Source organism: Pleurodeles waltl, chromosome 11 (genome assembly GCF_031143425.1).
Source record: "Pleurodeles waltl isolate 20211129_DDA chromosome 11, aPleWal1.hap1.20221129, whole genome shotgun sequence".
NCBI lineage: Eukaryota > Metazoa > Chordata > Amphibia > Caudata > Salamandridae > Pleurodeles > Pleurodeles waltl.
In genome coordinates, this window is record NC_090450.1 from 411431541 (window position 1) to 411452758 (window position 21218).

At 42.9% G+C, this 21218-nt stretch overlaps 1 protein-coding gene across 2 annotated transcripts in view; it reads right to left on the reverse strand.

Moving 5' to 3' along the window:
* LOC138265744 (glypican-5-like) overlaps positions 1-21218 on the reverse strand; it is a 1691495-nt gene that overhangs the window by 863516 nt on the left and 806761 nt on the right. The gene's annotated exons all lie outside the window — the stretch shown is intronic.

Sequence of the window (21218 nt, forward strand, 5' to 3'; positions counted from 1 at the left end):
AGGTTGACATCTCACCCCTTCCACTAGCCTTACCTCTCCCTCTGCCCTTCACCCTGCATCCACAAATTGGCTTGTTTCCCGTACAGACCTCCGTTGCTGGCCAGCTATGTACAAGGCTTAAAAATACCACAAAAAAACAAGAAGTAACCTATAATAGCTTTTAAAGATAGAGCCTATAATACATTTTACACCCTTGCTTGAAATCACAGCAGTTGTGCTTCAATGCTTCAATATTTCATATGAGAGGGATGACTTTCTTCTTATGTGAACCACCTCTGACAGCGCACAGCTATTTCCTGATAACTAAGGCCCATATTTATTCTTTTTTTGTGCCGCATTTGCGTCATTTTGTGACGCAAAAGCGGCGCAAACCTACAAAATACAATTGTATTTTGTACGTTTGCATCGCTTTTGCGTCAAAAAATGACGCAAATGTGGCACTAAAAAAGTATAAATATAGGCCTAAATGCTTAATTTGTCACTTCATCTGTTTTCCTAGTGCACTGCAAGAGCCATACAGGTTAGGAGCACCTTGATCTGCTACACTCCTCCCTCCACCTTCAAAAAACACTGGAGAATATTGTAGGACTAACAGATGGGTTCAATGTTAAGCACATTATTCTGTTTTTAATACTTTTGTGATACATTTTTGTAATTAACTGAAAATAAATACCAAACTATTAAAGGTTGGAGGGGTGGATTATCGTGCACAATTCTGAATAAACAACTGCCTATCACATGTAAAATATCTATTTCAAGTCTCCTTCTAAATAGACAAGTGACTCCTCTGAGGCTTGGTATATACATATAGGCTCTCATTATGAACACGGCGGTAACAACCGCCGTGTTCATGCTGGCGGTCAAAACACTGACCGCCAGTGTCCCCGGATCCCCGCCAGGAGCATAAAGAACCTTCCTGTGGGCCGGAGGGCAGAAACATTGTTTCCGCCCGCCAGCCCCCAGGAAGGCCTTGCGGGGACATTGATGGCGGATCCACATGGAGCCGCCGCCAATGCCTCTGTGCGGCGGGTGCAGCTGCACCCGTCGTGCAGATCACTGCCCGAAAATCGGGCAATGATCTGCGCAATGGGGTACTGCACCGGGGCCCCTGCTCTGCCCATGCCAAGTACACCCCTACTGCCAGCCTATCCCTGGCGGGAAAACCTGCCAGGGAAAGGCTTGAGGCTGAGGAGGCATTATCCAAGGGGTGGCACCGCTGCCCTGTCGGATGATGTTTCCGCCCGCCGCCAGGCTGCCTGACGGAGGAAGCCTGGTGGTGAGTGACGGTTGCCGATGGCGGCCCTCACCGGGTTCATTATGTGGTGGTTTGGCCCGCCATGCCGGCTGGCGGTTTCACCTGCCAACACCGGCATGGCAGGCCAAACCGCCAACTTCATAACGACCGCCATAATGGATGACAACAGATCTTATAGTCTGTTTATAACAACACCGACCATTTATTAAGTGCATAGAGTAAACTGAAGTATTTTTGACACTTGAATAAATAGATTGTTTAACAACTACTCACAATGATCCCCTTTTTATTTATTGCTCCTGAAAAGATGAAAGACAAAGGGACATATTTATGAAATGTGGTGCATCATGTCATGATGCACCACTTTTCTTGCACCCCCTTGCACCCCCCTAGTGCCACCATGTGTGCGCCCTATTTATGATATGGCGCACCATGGTGCACGTTAGGGAACAAGCGCCAAGAATGTTGATGCTAGTTTGGCGCTTTGCAAGATTAGCACCAAAAATTGTGACGCTAATCCTGCAAAGTGAAAGGAGGCCCATTGAAAACAATGGAGCGTCATCTGAATCCCTGCCTTAGACAGTTGTTAAAAATGATGCAAAAAATGACGCAGTGGAATTTCATAGATTCTACTGCACCAATTTTCTGGGCCTCCGAACGCCGAAATGCCCCCCCCTTGCATACATTACACCTGACACAGACATACTGTGGCGCAAGGGGTTTTCAAAGTGGCCCAGTGCATGCATCACACTACTTTGTAAATATGGCGCAGTGTTTTTGCCAACCTATCATCACATTAGTGTAAAAAAAATGACGCTAATGTGGCACAAGGTGGTGCAAGGGGCTCATAAATATGCCCCAAAGTGTGCCCTGCCAAGGTTCAACCGCAAAAATACATATTATTCACAGATCTCTCCAACTGGCAGTTTCATGTGATCAACTCAAACATTCTTTAAACATTAATGTCACTAAAAAACAAATGAGATAATGCACTTTCCAAACCCATAATTCAATTAAATTCCTGCTACTTTTAGAATGCCTATCTTGACCTTTTTCATGACACGTCATTTAAAATTTCCATAAAAATAGGCAATTTTGACATCACAAGGTGAGAGAAACCAAACATTAGAAACAACATAGACAATGCAAATGACATGTAAAAAGAATTTTCCTCTAATTTTTCTTTCTTCGCAAGCAATAGCTAGAGAATTTTTTGTAATGCTTTCTTCCCTTACAAAGAGATTTTACTTCAAATAATGGGAGCTTTGCGAGATATCCTGAGCTATAAATACTTCGAATATTTTATTAGGTTATAAGATGCAATAAACCGCATAGGCATTTGGAAAATCTTAGTATTTCATAACTCCACACTTTGGTGGAGAAATTTGCTGAATGAACACATCTAACTTATAGTTTGTTAAGCACGTAAAGTTGAAATCTACATTACTAGCAAACGTCATCATATAGGAGGATTTTATTAATAAATCACTGCGGCCTTCATGTGTAATTATCTTTTCTTATACAACTTTTCAAACTGCAAAGAGCTTGATTCTCGACTCGTAGGGATTTTGGAAGCACATACAATGTATTGACTTTGAAACGTTCCTTGCGAAAGATAATCACTATACCAGCCCTTCTGAGCACTGTTATTCAGCTCACCCACGTGAGCTTGCCTTTCAGATGACCCGCTCTATATGGAGTGTACAGTGCCATGGATTACTCTTCTGACTTAAGTGATGTGTTGATGCTGAATGACAACGTGGCTCAAAAGGAACTTCCGGCAGATAGCAAACAGAGAGGGGCATACATCGCCCATTTGTACGGCGCCCCAATATTTGGAATTTTTTGATCTATACGTAGCTGTGATGGGACGGGAGATCTGGGCATTCCTCTACCCCTCAACGTAGAGGCAACACCTATCCAAGATCCTAATGCTGATTGGTCTGCTATTATTTAAGGACGCACCCAAAATCAATCACTGCTTGGTAGGGGTAGAATATTAATGATGAAAGGTAGGTCTCCCAAAACCAAGCAAGAACGTAATTAGCTAAAATGGGCCAGGAAACAATGGACAGCTCAGTGATGGTTCCCCACTGCTATGGTTTTACCTCCAAATCAAATGCCAGAACGTTAAAACCGATTGACTTTGGGGTACACTCTAAGATTTCAGAATTAAATAATGTTTATATATATTCAGTACAAATGATTAAGTACAAAAATAAAATGAGGGGACAAGCATTAATGGAAAGAATATAAACATGGATATAGGTTGAAATCTAAAACTATTGCATAGATGATCACTTGCAAAATGGTCTATATGTGTCGATGTATAGAAACATACAGGTTATAGTGATAGTGCCTGTACTAAATTACATAAGTCTCTACAATTTCAAACTAATTAAACATCTAGCACTATAATTACCGTAACAAACTTGTCTCCAACACCTCTACTATAAAGTCTCCCTATATTTCACTCACTGACTGACTCACATCATTTAGTAGTTGTAGAGGCTAATTGTGATTCTGTATCAGATGTTACAATGGTTTGCAACATGAATTGCAGTTGTATACCATTGACTTGATGCTCTGACCCTTATAGGCCACCATCCCAGTGATTGTGACCAATCAGAGTGAGCTACAATTTGCGACATACCTAATCAATACTAATTAGGTAGATCAGACTGCGACTCACCCCTTTTTGAAATTTTGAAAACCTATTAGTATACAGGTAAGCTTGCAAAATTAGATACTGGTCACAAACTGCAACCACTTTTTGTGACCAGTACCTTCATAAATCTGGTTTCAAATTACAAAAAATTGTGAAGTGGACAAAAATAACTGATGATATTTATTTATGTTGTAATTTTAGGGAGAATTGTCATAAATACAATACATGTATAGCTCATGATGTTTCCTAAAGAGAAGTCAACCAAACATGATACTAATTATTGGAACAATAAATGCCCTCATAGTGTGTTCATAATCCTTTGCAGACAAGCAGAACTGAGGAAAACTATTTGTTTCATACCTTCATCCTTTCAGTTAAGCTAACATACCTAACTGTAGACCTGGGCAGAACTCACAGAGTTTAACTCAGTGGAATTCCACTGAGTTACAAAAAAACTCTGCACGCTTCTAAGAAATTGTGCGAACAGTCAGGAATAGGCACGTTGCACTGCTTGCACTGTGATTTAGCGCCGGAAGCTCATTCCGTGTCGAAAAATATGAGCAAACAATAACACATGGCACACCAGAAGACGCAGCTTCCTGAGTTGATTCTGCTGCCACATGAGTAGAAATTATACTCGAGAAGAAGCTTTCTGACCGCGAACAGTGCTTCCTCCCGCAACCGCCCGCGCAGTAGAAATCTCACCTGGTGCCCTCCTAGAAAATGAACGTCAACTAGGGGACACCACATCTCGCTCACTAATTTAAAGTTTGTGAACCCCTCTTTTTCATGCCTGAGGAAACATGAAAGGCAAAGCATTTGAACAGCTAGATTAAATGTGGGAATATTTGATTTTCAAGCAGGGATTGCAACCAATATGAGATCACTGATTCATAGGTTTCATAAATGTCTATATAACTTGCATTGCTTATAATGTTTTATCATAATTCAAATTTCTCCATCAGACTAGAACTTCTTTACACTAGGGCCAGAGTGTTTTTCCTGATCCCCCTGTAATCTAATTTGGTTTATAAAGAAAATCATGACCCTCCAACACCAGTTTTACAGTTCCTGGTAATTATGAGTCATGTTTAAAGGTGTAGCCCCAAGCCCTCAAAAATAATATTACTAAAAGATAACACTTGTATATTATTGGCTGTAAAAATAAATACTTTAAAAAAGGAACACTCTATAAAGGGTTTGTCACCAAAATATACTGAAGTAAGAACATTGTGAAAGACGCAGGCCAAGGGTTACGATGGTTACGGTTAAGAATACAGGATAAAAGGTACGGCTATAGGGCTTTAGGGAATGGGGCCGGATGTTTGGTTAGGGATGTAGTATAAAATGTGGGGGTTAAAGATTTGGAGTAAAGGGTTAAGAGTTTGTGTATAGGATTATGGTTGTGTACATGACACAGACATGGTTGGGAATGGGAGGGTTTCTTGGCCAAGCTTCAGCTAGGGCAGTCATATCTTCAATGAACTGTTTAGCTGGGAACTCTTTTAGGGGTTGCTATAATAATGACATATGCTATGTTTAACGTTTACAAAGGGCTTGTTGGTGAACAGCATCTTGGCGCTGATGACACTGACACATAATTGCAAATTGTCCTTGACACTCCGAACAGCTAGTGTGTGGTTGTCCCATAACTCAGCAGCCATGAATTAAATGACCACCAAAGCACACTTGGGGGCTGATTCTAACCTTGGCGGACGGCGGAGGCCGTCCGCCAAGGTTCCGCCGTCAGAACACCGCACCGCGGTCGAAAGACCGCGGCGGTGATTCTGAGATTTGCCCTGGGCTGGCGGGCGGCCGCCCGCCAGCCCAGGGCAAATCAACCTTCCCACTAGGATGCCGGCTCAGAATTGAGCCGGCGAAGTGGGAAGGTGCGACGGGTGCAGTTGCACCCATCGCGCATTTCAGTGTCTGCTAGGCAGACACTGAAATACTTTGTGGGGCCCTCTTACGGGGGCCCCTGCCGTGCCCATGCCAGTGGCATGGGCACGGCAGGGGCCCCCAGGGGCCCCGCGGCACCCCCTACCGCCATCCTGTTCCTGGCGGGCGAACCGCCAGGAACAGGATGGCGGTAGGGGGTGTCAGAATCCCCCATGGCGGCGCAGCAAGCTGCGCCGCCATGGGGGATTCTAAGGGCAGCGGTAAACCGGCGGGAGACCGCCGGTTTGCCTCTTCTGACCGCGGCCGAACCGCCGCGGTCAGAATGCCCTGCGGGGCACCGCCGGCCTGTCGGCGGTGCTCCCGCCGACCCTGGCCCCGGCGGTCTTAGACCGCCGGGGTCAGAATGACCCCCTTGATCTCTTAATGGGACAACTCATTTTGTGAGGCTGTACGATCTCAGATCTCTCCACACTGAATTTATAAGAAATATATTACATCGGAAGACCTACTCGTAATTTGAAGCCATCTTGTTTACATTGTACTGTTTCCTCAAGAACACTGGTGAGTACATTTGCCCAATTTCCCCAGCACTTGGCTACTGCATTCCGAATTGTTTAAAGCCTTCTTAGATTCCTTTCAGTGATACTTAAATACTCTCTGCTTTAATAGTCTGCCCAATGTGATGTAAATGCACCGACTTTTGGGACCTGGAAGAAAAAACTCAAGTAAATTAACAATCTGTTGAATATTCTAGACTGACAGTAGCATATTCTTACGAAAGGTGCTTCTTAGAGGAATGTGCAGACTTACACACCAATATCACCATTAAATTGTGCATATGGGGAGAGAGTGAAGGGCAAGGTCTCACTGACTTCTATGAAAGGGTGGACCATAGTCCTGCAATCTGATTGAACCCTTTGGAGCTGTTAGTTATAGCGATGTAAGATAAGCAACAAAGTTCACAGAGATGGGAGTCATTTTGTGTCCACTGGTTGATTGTGAGTTGTTTATTGTCCTTTCATCAATGTGTCTGACATGTAATGCCTAGAAGTTAATGGTCATGTCAAAAGCCTGCAAGAAGAGGTGGGATTTTAGTTGTTTGCTCAGTATCAATGGGTTGGATGTGTTTCTGTGGTGCAGAGGTACACGACTCATGAGGCAAGGGCAGGTACTCTTAACCGGCATCCGCTTGAGTATATTCACTTTTGTTTTGTGGTGGATCATTTTGCAGTCATGTTGCTGAGTGTGATCTGTTTGTCATCTACATACGATGTGGTATTTTGCAAGGAAGGCTGTTGCCAATTTATAAACATTTGATTAGTAATCGGTAGGTGTTGGGGCTCAGTTCATTAACCGAGGGCTGTCACACCAGTTCCATAGTGAATCTATGTAATTAATGGTGTCACTGATTATATGTGAGCAACAACGAATACAAGAACACTTAAAAGGTCCCAGCACCAAACCACATGCTTCTAGCTGTAATGGATCTCCCACCTCAGGATGTTTGCAGCCCTTCTGCAGAGTGGTATCAGTGAGGGCATCCCTACTTTCACACAGATGCCCTTACTCTTAATGCCAATAGTGTGCCCTGCTTGTCTAGTGACAATAAATGGCGTTGTCAAGTACATCACTGAGGAGAACACACTGAGCACATCCTGTCTGTTCCTTAGAGAAGGAATTCCCTGTTACAAATACAAGAGCAGAGGTCAAGTTTTTCACATGGAAACGAACTCATTCATAAATGAATGCCATTGAAATGCAAACGAAGCCTCCTGATTTCAGCACTTGTTTCTACGTGCACATCTCGGTCATGCGGGAGACCCTGACCTAGTTCGTAGGGCCTGAGAGGGGCTCCCGAGCAAAATAGTGACAAAAGGAAAGGGCTGACTTAAACGTTTTCCATTTTGACAAACAACTAAATTAACTTTAAAATTCAGTGCACCTCCCCCGCCCAAAGAAAAAAAGACCACACACAACCATTGTCATGAAACATGGCGCCGCGCACTATACCACAATCACAAGAAACGGCTTTTTGAACTAGATTTAACTCAGCTGAATATATTCATCGTTGCTATAAAATCACAATGAGTCCAATACAGAAGACATTTTTAGCTCGATGACAATGAAGACAAAAAGTACAACAATAAAACACTCCACAACCGTTCTAATGAATGCTTCGACTCCCAGGCGTTGACCAAATGTTGATCCTGCCTTGTGCGTCTAAATATATTCCCTTCTTCTTTTATTGCAAATTGTGAGACAGAACGCATCTTCAACTCAACCCACGGCAAACCAAAGATCAGGAGGATATGCATGTGAACATTATTTTGTAATACGCATTGACAAACTCAATTTATCTGGCAGCATTTGAACTTTGTCGATGATTTGTTTTGTCATGGGTTTCGCAAATGTTACCATTGAGTGAGCTCCCACGTACTTACCAATATATAAAACAATATATTATAAAAATCATTGGCTAGAAGCAAAACAATAATTTGTCTGAACACGCAGGCTTCGTAATAGATGACAGACACTGAAGGGAGCCACTTTGTGTGAGAATGCGCTCCCATCACTCACAGTGAAGTTGGCAAATGCGCCATCCTGTGGGTGGAAGAAAAGCGTATACGACACAAATAACCAATGTATCAAGAGGGATGGCTGAAAGCTTCCAAAAGTTTATTTTGTATATAGAATTTTAGTAAAGATCTTGAATAAAGGCAGACCTACAAGTTTGTATTTTTTATTCAGAAAGCAGGGATCAATCACTTATCTCTCTATCTGTATAAAAAAATGAAAATGTTGCCATTTAGCATCATATTTAAACCTGCCATGCTAATTTCAATAGAATATCACTTTCACCACCCCACCATCAGAGTTGCTGGGTGGCTAACACAATTCCCCAAAAAAAGACACATGACAGCCACAGAGGAGAAATAAACTAGAAGAGTCACCCAAACATATCACAAGTGTTCAAACAGTCAAAATGTAATAAGGGTGTTAAGTTGACCTGCATTATGGTCATAATTGTAATAAGATGAGATTATTAAAACATATACAATTATCATTAAGCCTTTAAATGGGTATGCCCTAGATGCAGGTCCCATGTTCACTGAGCCACTGGATTCAATGTAGCCTGGCTGATGAGAGGTGATACCCTGAAACCAGTCCCAGGATGCTTGCTTCCGGTCCAGGAAGGGCCTGGCCTGGCAGTTCAGGCTAGACTGTTCCCATGGGAAGCAGGGTCAAGACAGATTTGCATATGGCTGGGTCCAAACTACGGTGGTGTGGTGGGCAAAAAAAGATGGATTCAACTCAAAACTCAATGTTTGCATTGTTCAGCATTACATTCAAAATCAGTTTCTTTTTGTTTTAGTCACCTTAAGTGGGGAGGGTATGCCCAGATGGCTCCCTTGCTCACTACGCCACTGGACTCAAGCTAGCCTGGCTGATGAGGAGTGATACTCCAAAATTGGCTCCAGGATGCTTGTTTCCAGTCCAGTGAGGACCTGGCCTGACAGTTCAGGCTGAAGTATTCCCATGGAGAGCAGGGTCAAGACTGATTTGCATATGACTGGGTCCAAAGTGGGGAGGTGGGCAACAAAACAATGGATTAAACCCAGATCTCAGTGACTGGGGGGTGAAGGTTTGCATTGTTCAGCATTCCATCCATCATCTGTTTCTTTTTTACTTTAGGAAAGCTGCCATTTTCTTACTTTAACCATTATGTGCCTTAGTCTATCTCTGAATCAATGTCTGGACTGAGGTGACAGGTACATTTGTGTATTCTCTCCAGACAGCCACAAAGAGGAAGGGATAGGTGTGACAGTAGATATATTTGCATTAATCTGCATACTAATAGTCATCCTGGGCAGGGAGAGGGAGCGGTAGTTTACACTTACATCTGAATAGTTTGTGTCCTGCTGTCACATATAGGGCTGATTACCCCCCTACTGGTAGTCTGGAACCAGGCCTGAGTTGAAAGAGATCCTTGTGCACTTCACAGAATTCTTTGAAGTTACTCCTACATCAAAGGCCTTTTAGGTATAAATACTGGCCCTCTGATATCATATACTCAGAACACTTCTAGACTGAGGATATTCTACCAAGAAGAAGGCCCAGTGAGCTGCTAGGAGAGACTGCCACTTTCATGTTTGCTGTTCTGTGTTGGCCTGCTGCCTGCTACCTCTTGCCTGGGAGAAAGAGGACTGGCTCTAACTCTCTACATCCTGCAATTAAAGTTTCTCCAAGGGTCTGAAAGAGCCTGTCTCCTGTTTTTGAAATATCAGGGATAGCAAACACTTCACCTGCATCCTGTTACCAGCACATGGGCTTGTCTGATGTGAGTTGTGTTCTGTCAAGTGGTGCCAAATCCAGTCCTGGGCCCTTGGAGGTGAGTGTGATGTTGCAACTGGAAGTGGCAAATCTATGGCTTCGGTGCAGGCAGTGGCAAAGCTGCAGAAATGCTGCTTTGCCACTGCCTGCACCAAAGCCGTGGACACTGCTCACTGACTGCACGACACAATGACCCCGACTTACAACGCAGACCCAGCTTGACCAATGCAGCATTGCTGCATCAAAACCAGTACTCATTGATTCTGGAGATTGATGCACCAACTACCGTGCCTAATCAGGAAATGATGCATCACCTACAAGTGAAAGGCATCCCCTCCTCTGGATCATTGCATTGTCACTGAGCATCGCCACAACAAAGGTACTGTCAGCCGCTCTGAGTGACTCCTGTACCTAGCCCGTGCTTCATCGCGGCTAGACTGATCTTTTAAATTTGTCCTGGTCCAGCACGACCAGATTGCTCTGGTTAGAGTTATTGTCTACTATTCACTGCATTTTAATTTAACCTTTAAAAATTCATAACTTAACTTCTGTAAGTTGGATTTTTGTTGTTTTGGCCTTGATTGACTGAAATAAATATTGGTTATGTTTCTAAACAGAAGTGGAGTCCTTTTGTGGTGTTTCCACTGTGTAGATGCACAAATACTTTAAACATTGCCTCTTTAATTCAGCCTAGGGCATGTTTTGTGCATGCTGTTAATGTTATATGTCTCGTGTCAAAGTGTGAGGTCTTGTTTCCTCTACACGGCATCCACATGTGACCTGTGCAGCTGGCACATCCCCGCACACATCCACATGGTCTGGCTTTCAGTTCCAGACCAATGTTCACATATATTTTAACTCACCCTCATCTGGTGGGTGTCACCACCTTTTCAGTTATAAAAGCTCCTAAAAAGCAAAATGCCTACTCAGACTTCCATAAAGTCATGATCATTGTAAAAGTAAACCTGTACCACCCTTCAAAAAATGAATTGGTTTTTGCTTCTGTTGGACTTTTTTGCTTATGCAGGGTCATCCCCAATCTTTTTGCTTCCTGCCTCCTATTTTTATTGACCTGTTGCTGTTGGTTTTTGAACTCTGAGCACTTTACCACTTTTAACTGTAAATTCGACTTGGCAAGTGTACCTACTTGCCAGACCTTCCCTTTTCTTACATGGCAGACACCCCTAAAGTAGGCCCTAGGTAGCCCCAAGGGCAGGGTGCAGTGTATGGTTAAGGTAGGACATATAGCAATGTGTTTTATATGTCCTGACAGTGAAATATTTCTAAATTCGTTTTTCACTGTTGCAAGGCATGTCCCTCTCATAGGTTAACATGGGGGCTACCTTTAAATCTGATTAAAGTGTAGATTCCCTTTGGGAGCGGATGGACATGTGGAGTTTGGGGTCTCTAAGCTCACAATTTAAAAATACATCTTTTAGTAAAGTTGATTTTACGATTGTGTGTTTGAAAATGCCACTTTCACAAAGTGAGCATTTTCTTGCTGATACCATTTCTGTGACTCTGCCGGTTTGTGGATTCCCTGTCTGGGTCAGTTTGACATTTGGGCTGGTTGCACCTCACACTAGACAGTGACACAAAGGGAGCTGGGGTGTAGCCTGCATATCCTGATGAGCCATCTGTGCTAGGAGGGAGAGGAGGAGTGGTCACTTACACCTGAAAGGGATGTGCCTGTCCTCACACAATGCAGTCTCCGACCCCCTGGTGAGTGTCTGGGGCCTGGCATGGGCAAGGCAGGATTTCACATTCAAAAGAGACTTTACTTTGAAGTAGGCCTACTTCAAAGGAGAAATTGGGTATAAGAAGGGCACCCAAAACCACAGACTTTAGAAACACTGCCGGAAACATGAGGAACCTCTGCCTGGAGAAGAGCTAAAGAGCTGAGGAAGAAGAGATGCCTTGCCTGTGACTGTGCTGTGTGGAGCTATCCTGCAGTTGCTGCTTCTGCCAGAGTAAGAGGGCAAAGACTGAACTTTGTGTGCCTTCCATCTTGAGAAGAAATCTCCAAGGGCTTGATTTAGAACTTGCCTCCTGTTGTTTGAAGTCTCAGGGACAGCAAAGACTTCTCTCTGCCAGCACCTGGAGTCTCTGGAGAGACTCCTGCTGTGACAAGTGGTGCCCTATCCAGTCCCTGGGCCCTTGGAAGGAAAGCTGGTGGAAATTCAAAAAAATCGACTTCGGATGACTTCGGACCGCCGCCGCTGCTGAATCCGGTGACGCCGCCTACACCTGACTCAGTGATCTTCCCTGGAACACCACGACCTTCACAGGCCCGACATCACTGCAGCCCCGCCGAAGTCCATGACTCCGTGGAAGTCGCCGCACCATGTCGTGACTAACGCTGCTCGAAGTGCATGGATTCAACGTTTCGCACAGACGCCGCAATCCCCGACTTCGCGCATCGGCTCGTTTTCATTTCTTCACCAAGGTACTGTACCTGGGGGTCTACGCGACTCCGTGTCTGGCGCCGCTGGTGTCGGATTATTGGGAACGACTCCGTTACGACGTCGTGTTAACACCTCATCGAAGCATTTTGTGTTTCTAAGCGCTATTTTTTAGTTTAATCTTCAAAAATTCATAACTTGACTTGTGTATGTCGGATGTTTGTCGTTTTGGTCTTGTTTTAAATAGATAATTATTTCCTATTTTCTAAACCTGTGTTGTGTCATTTTGTAGTCTTGTCATTAAGTCACTGTGTGTGCTGGTACAAATACTTTACACCTAGCACTCTGAAGTTAAGTTTACTGCTCTGCCAAGCTACCAAGGGGGTAAGCAGGGGTTAGCTGAGGGTGATTCTCTTTTACCCTGACTAGAGTGAGGGTCCTTGCTTGAACAGGAGGTAACCTGACTGTCAACCAAAGACCCCATTTCTAACATTGGTGGCAGCGGTGGTATTTGGACTTGTATTTGTACTTGACATACAGTGATTAAGTGTACACTACTGTTTTGATCTCAGACCACTACGTGACCACATACTACTTGTCTTGCGATTTTGCTTTTTCTCTTTGGGATTCCTTTTTCTTCTACTTCCATATTTTTCGTGACCTCTTTGTTGATGTTGGAACTTTGCACTTGTTTACCGTCATGTCTCAATCTGGAGATGCAACAGCTGGAGCTGTGCTTGAATTAAGGAAACTGAAGAGGTACTCAGTTGCTCTGCCAAGCTACCAAGGAGGTAAGCAGGGGTTAGCTGAGGGTGACCATGGGACCCCTTCCCCTTTGTGAATGATCACAAAAACAATTTTTCAGAGCAGGCAGTGGTCCTATGGACCACTGCCTGCTCTGAAAAATAACGAAACAAAAGGTTTCGTTTTTTTTTCTAAGTGCAGCTCGTTTTTCTTTAAGAAAAACGGGCTGCAGATAGAAAAAAAAACTGCTTTATTAAAAAGCAGTCACGGATATGGTGGTCTGCTGTCTCCAGCAGGCCACCATCCCTGTGAGTGCCCATACTCGCAATAGGGTCGCAAACTGCGACCCACCTCATTAATATTAATGAGGTGGGTCTTTGCGACCCCATTGCGAGTTGCAGAAGGTTTCTGAGACACCTTTCTGCATAGCAAATTGCGACTTGCAATTTGCGAGTCGCACGGACTCGCAAATTGCAAGTCGCAATTTTCAACCTACCTACATCTGGCCCTAAATGTATAAATTCATTCACGTTTATATTCTGTCCATCTATATAGTGATCCTGTGGAGAATCCTGATGGCCATGTGGTTGAAAAACTGAAATAAACAAGGAAAAAGGAAACAAGCAATTTCTATTCTGTTGTTGAAATCCGACGTCACCTACTATCTATATGTAGGCTTGACATCAATAGACTACAATAAACATAAATGTCAGTCTTCATGTGTCCATTATTGAGAACTGAGGACATGTCTCTGAGTGTGAACTAGAACATGAAGAATAGTACCACTGCACAGGAAGAGGCCACCTTACGTTAGGACTAGAAATTGATGATAACCATTCATGAGACCACCAAAAACGTTTAACATGTGCACAATGAACTCGCGCAAGATGCTCATCATGTCATCGAGTAATAAAAATGCCAACAGGACGAAATAAGCACACTGCAACCGATATGGACAAAAGACTATAAGCACACGATTACACATATGTGTGACATCATTATTTTATGATGTCTAAACTTGAATAAGTAGATTTCCAGTCCGGAACACGAAGGGACACAATGAAACCACGTAAGTCAGATGTGGCACTTTTTAATATCATCACTACATCTAAACAATGTATTCATAATCACACTTCCATCAAGTTGTAAGGTAAGAGAATGGCAAGAGGGGCACAGGATACAATGCTCAACCGTCATGTATAACATTAGCAGAGTCTATCAATACAAGCAACACAGTTTTCCAGAATGTTTCCCAGACTACTATGGATGATAAACTGAAGTTCTGTACAGCCCTGTGACTCCGGGGCTCTAAGTGTATATGATCTGCATTGAAAAATGTTAGTGCATTTTGCTGGAAATATATTAATACTTTTGGGTGTAACCGAGAGGCCATACAGAATAATGTAAGTATTCCAACATAGTTGCTAATGTATATGCAGAATCACTGCATCTAAAAGGACAACAGTGAGGGTTCCATCTATAAAGCACAGGAGTAACCATTTACTCAAGTATTAACTTTGCTTTGAAATACAATTATTAGATTGTGTTTGAACTTCTGAGAGATGAGATGAAAGCACATAAATTCTATTTATGTCAGACATAGGTCACAATACAATGAGTATCCAATATAGTATTTAACAGTATTACCATACAGACACTCAAATAATGCATTTATGCTTATATTTCTGATATAAAATAAAAAAATTCTAGTGATGAAGGGCAAGAATGAGCACACATGCATTGAGTATTCATTACAATGATTGCGCCTCACAAAGGAATAGTGAATATATTAAGAATAATGGCCCTGATTTATATATAAGTCGATAAATAGGCCGAGGGCCCGCCTTCCCAGTGCGGTGACGGAGTGAATTACTCCATCCTCAAGACAGAGTGACCGCCTGCCTAATTTATAAATGACCACCAAGCAAACAGTCATTAATAAAAGCATTGGCAAAAACTGCCATCAAGTCAGTTCCTGTCAATGCATTTTACCCTTTGTTGCAGGGTTGTGTCAGCAGGGCGCAAAGAGTATTCTTTTTTTACTTACAAACAAAATCCTGAAACAGGATTTTCTTTTTTGCAAATAAAAAAAAGTAATGCCTCCACAGTGGGAGCCATCTCGAATGGCAGGGGGAGCATTATTTGCACTTTACTGTCTCTCACTGCCACAGTTTGCCTGGTGGTGAAAGACAGTAAAACATGTAAATATGTCTGCCCATCCTAATGGGTTGGATGGACAGATAGGTGTTTCTCAGTTGGCCCTTAGTCTTAAGGGCCAGCGGGCATGTTTAGCCAAAGTAGAGATGGAGTAGTCTCTGCCAAGGCCGGGATTGTGGTCCACCTGCATATAGATCTGGCAAGAGTATCACTGTGTTGGTGTGGTGGAAACTGTCATACTGAGATGAATTTTCCTTCCCACCAACATATAAATTAGGTCCAATGTTGAAAACAAAAATGTGATCAAAAGACATATTGTGAACAAAAAATAGAAATTAACTAGCCTATGATGTGAGGTCTGCCATCTGTCAGGGTTGCGGTGGGAATTTCTTTTACCATCCTGCCTGGACAACTGTTCACTCTATCCCAAGATCTCACTGCAAGTCCTCTGTAGGAGCTGAAAGTTTACTGAGCCATATTTCAGGTGGAAACTCAGCAAATCTTTTGGTTTTTCTATGTCATACTACCTAAGTGGGATTTTCTTTTTCATGAACAAAAACAATCAAGGACCCTGACTCTCTGGGTATTTTCTCTTAGGGTATGGGATCATTTGTACTATTTTCCTGTTGGGCCCAGCAGAAAAAGTGTGTCCATGGTACTCACAAATTGAAAAAAGTACTTCAGATTGTCCTCTCTAACAAGTGTGGATGGCCTGATGCATCCGCTAAGCTGTTGCTGTAGTATTCTGCCAGTGAACCCAGCAGGTACACCAGTCCTGGAAACATGACAGGCCACATGACTCTAAATAGAGCAAATGGACCATCAATTTGGCGGACATGATACCTGTTCAAGTACCATGTCCACCAAACAAACTCCCAATCAGGCCCCGAGTTCTGTAAAGTCAAGAAAGCCTAAGAATTTTAGAAATTACTTTGAGCAGTGTCTTAAAGTTGGAATAAGGGTTTATTTCATTACGTTATATGTAGGTATACGCAGGGATCTAATATAAACTCCACAACCAATGTAATTCCTCTGGACAAACAGAAGACATTTACGCATCATTGCAACACAGCATAAAATCTGAGGGTTGTTTATCTGGGCTTTACAAGGACACAGAGCATTTGTGTCTTCCACCATGTTGTACTGGAGGAAGGTGCATTGTGTCTACTCTTCCATTATGTTGCTGTAAGAAATTAGGACATGCACCGTCTTGCCTTTCCTCAAATTACTGAAAAGAAGAGCTGTGTTTGCCATCTTGCCATAGCTAGTTCCACGTGTTTTTTCGGGGGAGTTTACATTTGTATAGCATGAACCTCTACCGAGGGCATAAGACCACTTTGCAACACTACCAGACAATTTTACACTATTTTGTCTTTTCACACAAAGGGATATTAAGTGATTTACCCAGAATCACCAGATTTTGAGCCGAAGTCACAATTTAAATCTGGTTCTTGTGTTTGAAGTGCTTCAACCATTAGGCTACATCTCCTCCCTAACATACTTGGAGGGTGGTAATGCTACTGAAATGGTGTATATGTCACAACTGGGTTAGCAGGAAGAGAGCTCAATGAAAAGAGGAGGCTGCGCACAAAGGCACTACTACAGTTGGTTGGGTATCTAACTACTTGTTCTGTAGCCTAATAAAGATATACATATGCTAATTCCCATCTGTGTCCCTTGAAAACCCTACTTCAAGCCAGTACCCTTTTGCAACTCCAGTGCATCTTGTATCACTAATAGGACATGTGAGAGGAGAGGTACCAGGTTATTGGTTAGTACCCACATCATTTTCTCTCTGCATAGGTTCTCCATACTTATCCTTTCTAAAAAATCCCACTGGACTAAATTTTCTCCATCAAAAATTATTTCTGTCTTGGGAGGGTTCTAGTTTGGTGTAAGTGTTCTAACGGCAAGACTGAATGATAACAATCAAATTTTTTAATACTGTGTCACAATTTGAACAACGTGAACCATTGTATTATGAATTCTGTTACACTGCCAATGGAATGCAGTATCCTCCTCTTTTTCATATTAAGCCTCTGCCCATCCTCTAACCTACTACAGCCGGTGGGTAGAGGAGCCAGAACATGGGGCAGAAGAGCACCCAGTGATAAGTCCCCATAACAAGTGTGTCTGGGCTGGGAATTATTGGTCCAGAAATTCCTGACTCAATAATTTTGGACACTGAGACTCCTGTAAGATTTGTTGCTGTGCAGTAGCTTTAGGTAGCGGCATTGCCTCGCCCCCAGAGGTGGCTCCTGTTGGGCAAAGCAACAGGTTTGGGGGGACAAAACAAAGACAACAAAATTAGAAATGTTTTAAAAATGTATTGTTGCAGTTGCTGCACCGCTCTTCTGTCTGCACTCACTGCAGGCACAGGCTCCCAGCCTACTGCCAATCCTAACGCTGCTCTCATGCTGCCAGCATGACAGCAGCATTAGGATTGGGCTGAGCATCCTGGCTTTGCGCTCCCAGGGAGACTGGGAGCCTGTGCCTGCTGTCTTCAACCCAGCAACACAGCTTGGGTTGGCGAGAGCTCAGTGCGTATGTGTGTTTGGCCGTCCTGAGACGGCAGGCCAAACACACATGCACACTGAGCGGAGTGCACATCACTACCACTCCCTGCCTGTCAACCCCCATGGCTGCGCCCCTTGAAAAATAAAACGATAATAAACACTGTTTATTCTCGTTTATTTTTCAATTTGCAGGCACTGCTGCTGGTGGGGTGGGACATGCGATGCTCCTCCGCCATAGCAGAGTAGCTGCCACTGCTCACCCCACATCTTCCCTCTGCAGCATCTGGGGGGGACAGATGCTCCTCCAGATAGGTACAAGTATGCAGTTCAACACTGAATCTCCACCATGCCCCTCAACCCTCACCATCAGTGCTGAAAACACTTTCTGCCTGCTAAGAGCATGAAAAAATATCTTGAATTTTTTCACCTAAATGGTGAAAAACTGCCCCGTGAAGAACCCAGTACACCCTACTCCAAGCAGTTATTCTCCGTTTGAAAAAAACTCGTAGTGAACGGACTTTGCTGTACTAATTCCTGCCTTTTATTTAAATATCAGCCCTCCCATATCTCAGCAAAAAAGTCAGGCCATTTCATAATGAGAGTCTCTGGTGACGCACAGATTTTTATACAATATATCGTTTAACAGGTTTGCAGAGTTTGAAACGTCCCAAAAGATTGGCAATTATGTTTTTGGATGACATAAGAGGAAATATTAAATGAAGCGAGGGCTCAAAGGTACGTGCAGAGAGGCGAAAGAAGGAAGGTAAAAAGGAGCAGATAAAAACAACACAAAGTAAAAAAAGAAGAAAAGAAAAGCACTTTAAACAGGATGTATAAGCCGAGTAACTTTTCGACCTTTTATAGTCTATATTTACTAATCAGACTTATTTATCAATTGTGGTGCGAATGTGTCTCCAAAGTGACATGTAGTAGCTCTACACAACACCCTAACACACACAATGACAAAATAAAAAGAAAATATATTAAATATTTGAAAAGGCCTTTGCTGGCACCCAGTGTCTAATGGAACAAGAACCACATAACCGCAAGGGAGATGAGGAGGCCGGAGATGAAAAGCAAGATATCAATCTGCCAGCAGAAACATAACTTTGATTTGTTGGTTGAGGATATGTGAATTGGGAAGGCCAAAAGGAAGGCTGACAAAACCGGAGGCGATGCAATAACAAGAATAATAAAAATAATGTCTCTCTCTGTGTAAAAGGCATTGTTGATTTATAGGGTACAATACCGGCGCAACAATAAAGCGCCCATTTATAGTAGCACATGGCTATTCTGTCAGATCGTTCATTAACAAAAATCTTTGGAGATGTACAGTTGCTATGCTCTGAGGAGTAAAGGAAGGGAAACAACCAACTACTGTAGTGTACAATACAGAGGAAATATTCATCATGACAAGCTACTTACACATCCAGCCTGGAGCCCTTCAGGGGGAAGGTGTATGAGTCCAGATTTGGGAACCAGAGCTCACGGTTGCCATAAATGAGAAACGCCAATGCAACTTGAACGAGGCCAGGTAAAAGTACAGAATAGCAAAAAGGCAGTCTCATATATAAGAGAACTTTGTCAGCTGTTACTTAACATGGGTGATAGACCAAGCAGACCATCGCTTAATAGGAAACATAGTAACTGGCCCAGGAAGCAAGCGAATTTAAACCAGACTGCAGACAGCTCTAGCTTTTCAAGACCCCATATCATGAATTCTTCAAAAAAGTACAAGAGGAAGAAGTATATAGTGAGTGTAACCCATTCAACCACTGCCATTCCTTTGTTTTTCATGGTTTATCATTGCTTTGAAGGGCATCCATCAGTGCCAAGGCCTTTGGGTTACATTTGCCCTATTCATTTTCCAGGTTTGGTGATGGGACTTCAAGCTTTCCTTTTGTTAGACTGAAGACATACAGTGTAGCTGATACTTCAGAGCTAGTGTGTGCTCTCTGATGATTTTACTTTGCTGACACACATACAACTTAATGATTGATTTATCTTTTTTTTGGCTCAGGAAGTTTTGATGTTTTCACAAATTATCCTGTTATAAAGCTGCAGTTCTATTCATCCCTATCGTCCTACCGTATACATTTGTTTTACTTTGTTGTCACATTTACATGTTCTCTGATGTACGGATTCGTTCTTTCACAGCATAACGACAGGCATGCACATTGGCATTCTGAAAGATGCAACACAAGTGTTGGCCCTTTTGAAGAAAGTATCTACTATGCAATAGTTTGAATACTTACAAGGCATCTTCTGATTTATTTTATAACACTGATAATGAAGGGCGGAGCTTAACTCTGCTATCGGTATTTGCACTATGTTCTATTGATATTAAAGTAACTTTTTCCATACCTCTTGTGAGAGTGTCTATTCAGGAAAGGGGCTCCTACATCCAGATTTCATATTGTTGCAGACTGTGATGATACTTCATCATGAGATTTTCTTTCTGGACCAGTTGGCAGCAATATACAAAAAGTCGCCCAACTTTCACCAAATAATCCTCTAACAAAAGGCCAGACCTATTGATTTTACTACTTCATATTGAATCCTGTTTGGTTGCTTAACAAAAGGCATATACCTGGGAATCAAGATATACCACCACTCCTTTAGGCAATGGAAGCAATAGCCACAGTGCTTAACATGTAGGCATGTTGATGGGGTTCATGATGGTGTGTCTGGCAAGTCTGACGACACAGCAAGACTGTTCATATTTGGAGCACCAGTCTGTTTTTTTCAAAAGTTCCCTAGTGATGTGTGGTGTTTCCAGCCTGGAGATAGGACGACTCAGAAAGAAGGCTGCTGATGGAGGTTACCTCTTGTGACACCAAGCTTAAAACCATGCACACCCATGTTTATATTTCTAGTTTAAATTGTGCTACCTGATCCTGAAAATGTTCATTTGCATTAGCCGTTTATTGTTTTGTTGTATTATGTTCAATGTGCAATTATGAGTTTCCACTGTCATCCTGTGTGTGCAGCTTGTTCTCTTAATGGTATCTACTCATTGTAGGTTATCACTATACAGACCTTCATGGGAAGGGAGGGGATGTTCATGTTACTAGTCACCAATAATGTGGATACTCTAGAATTGGAATGTGCATTGTACCATTCTTTTTGTTGATTGGATGTGGTATCGCCCTAATGTTTTCCAGGTCAATGGTAGTGCTCCCATGTGCACCGGCTCATGTTGAATTAGGTAACTGTGTCTTTCTCCTAGCCTGGAAGCGGGTTGG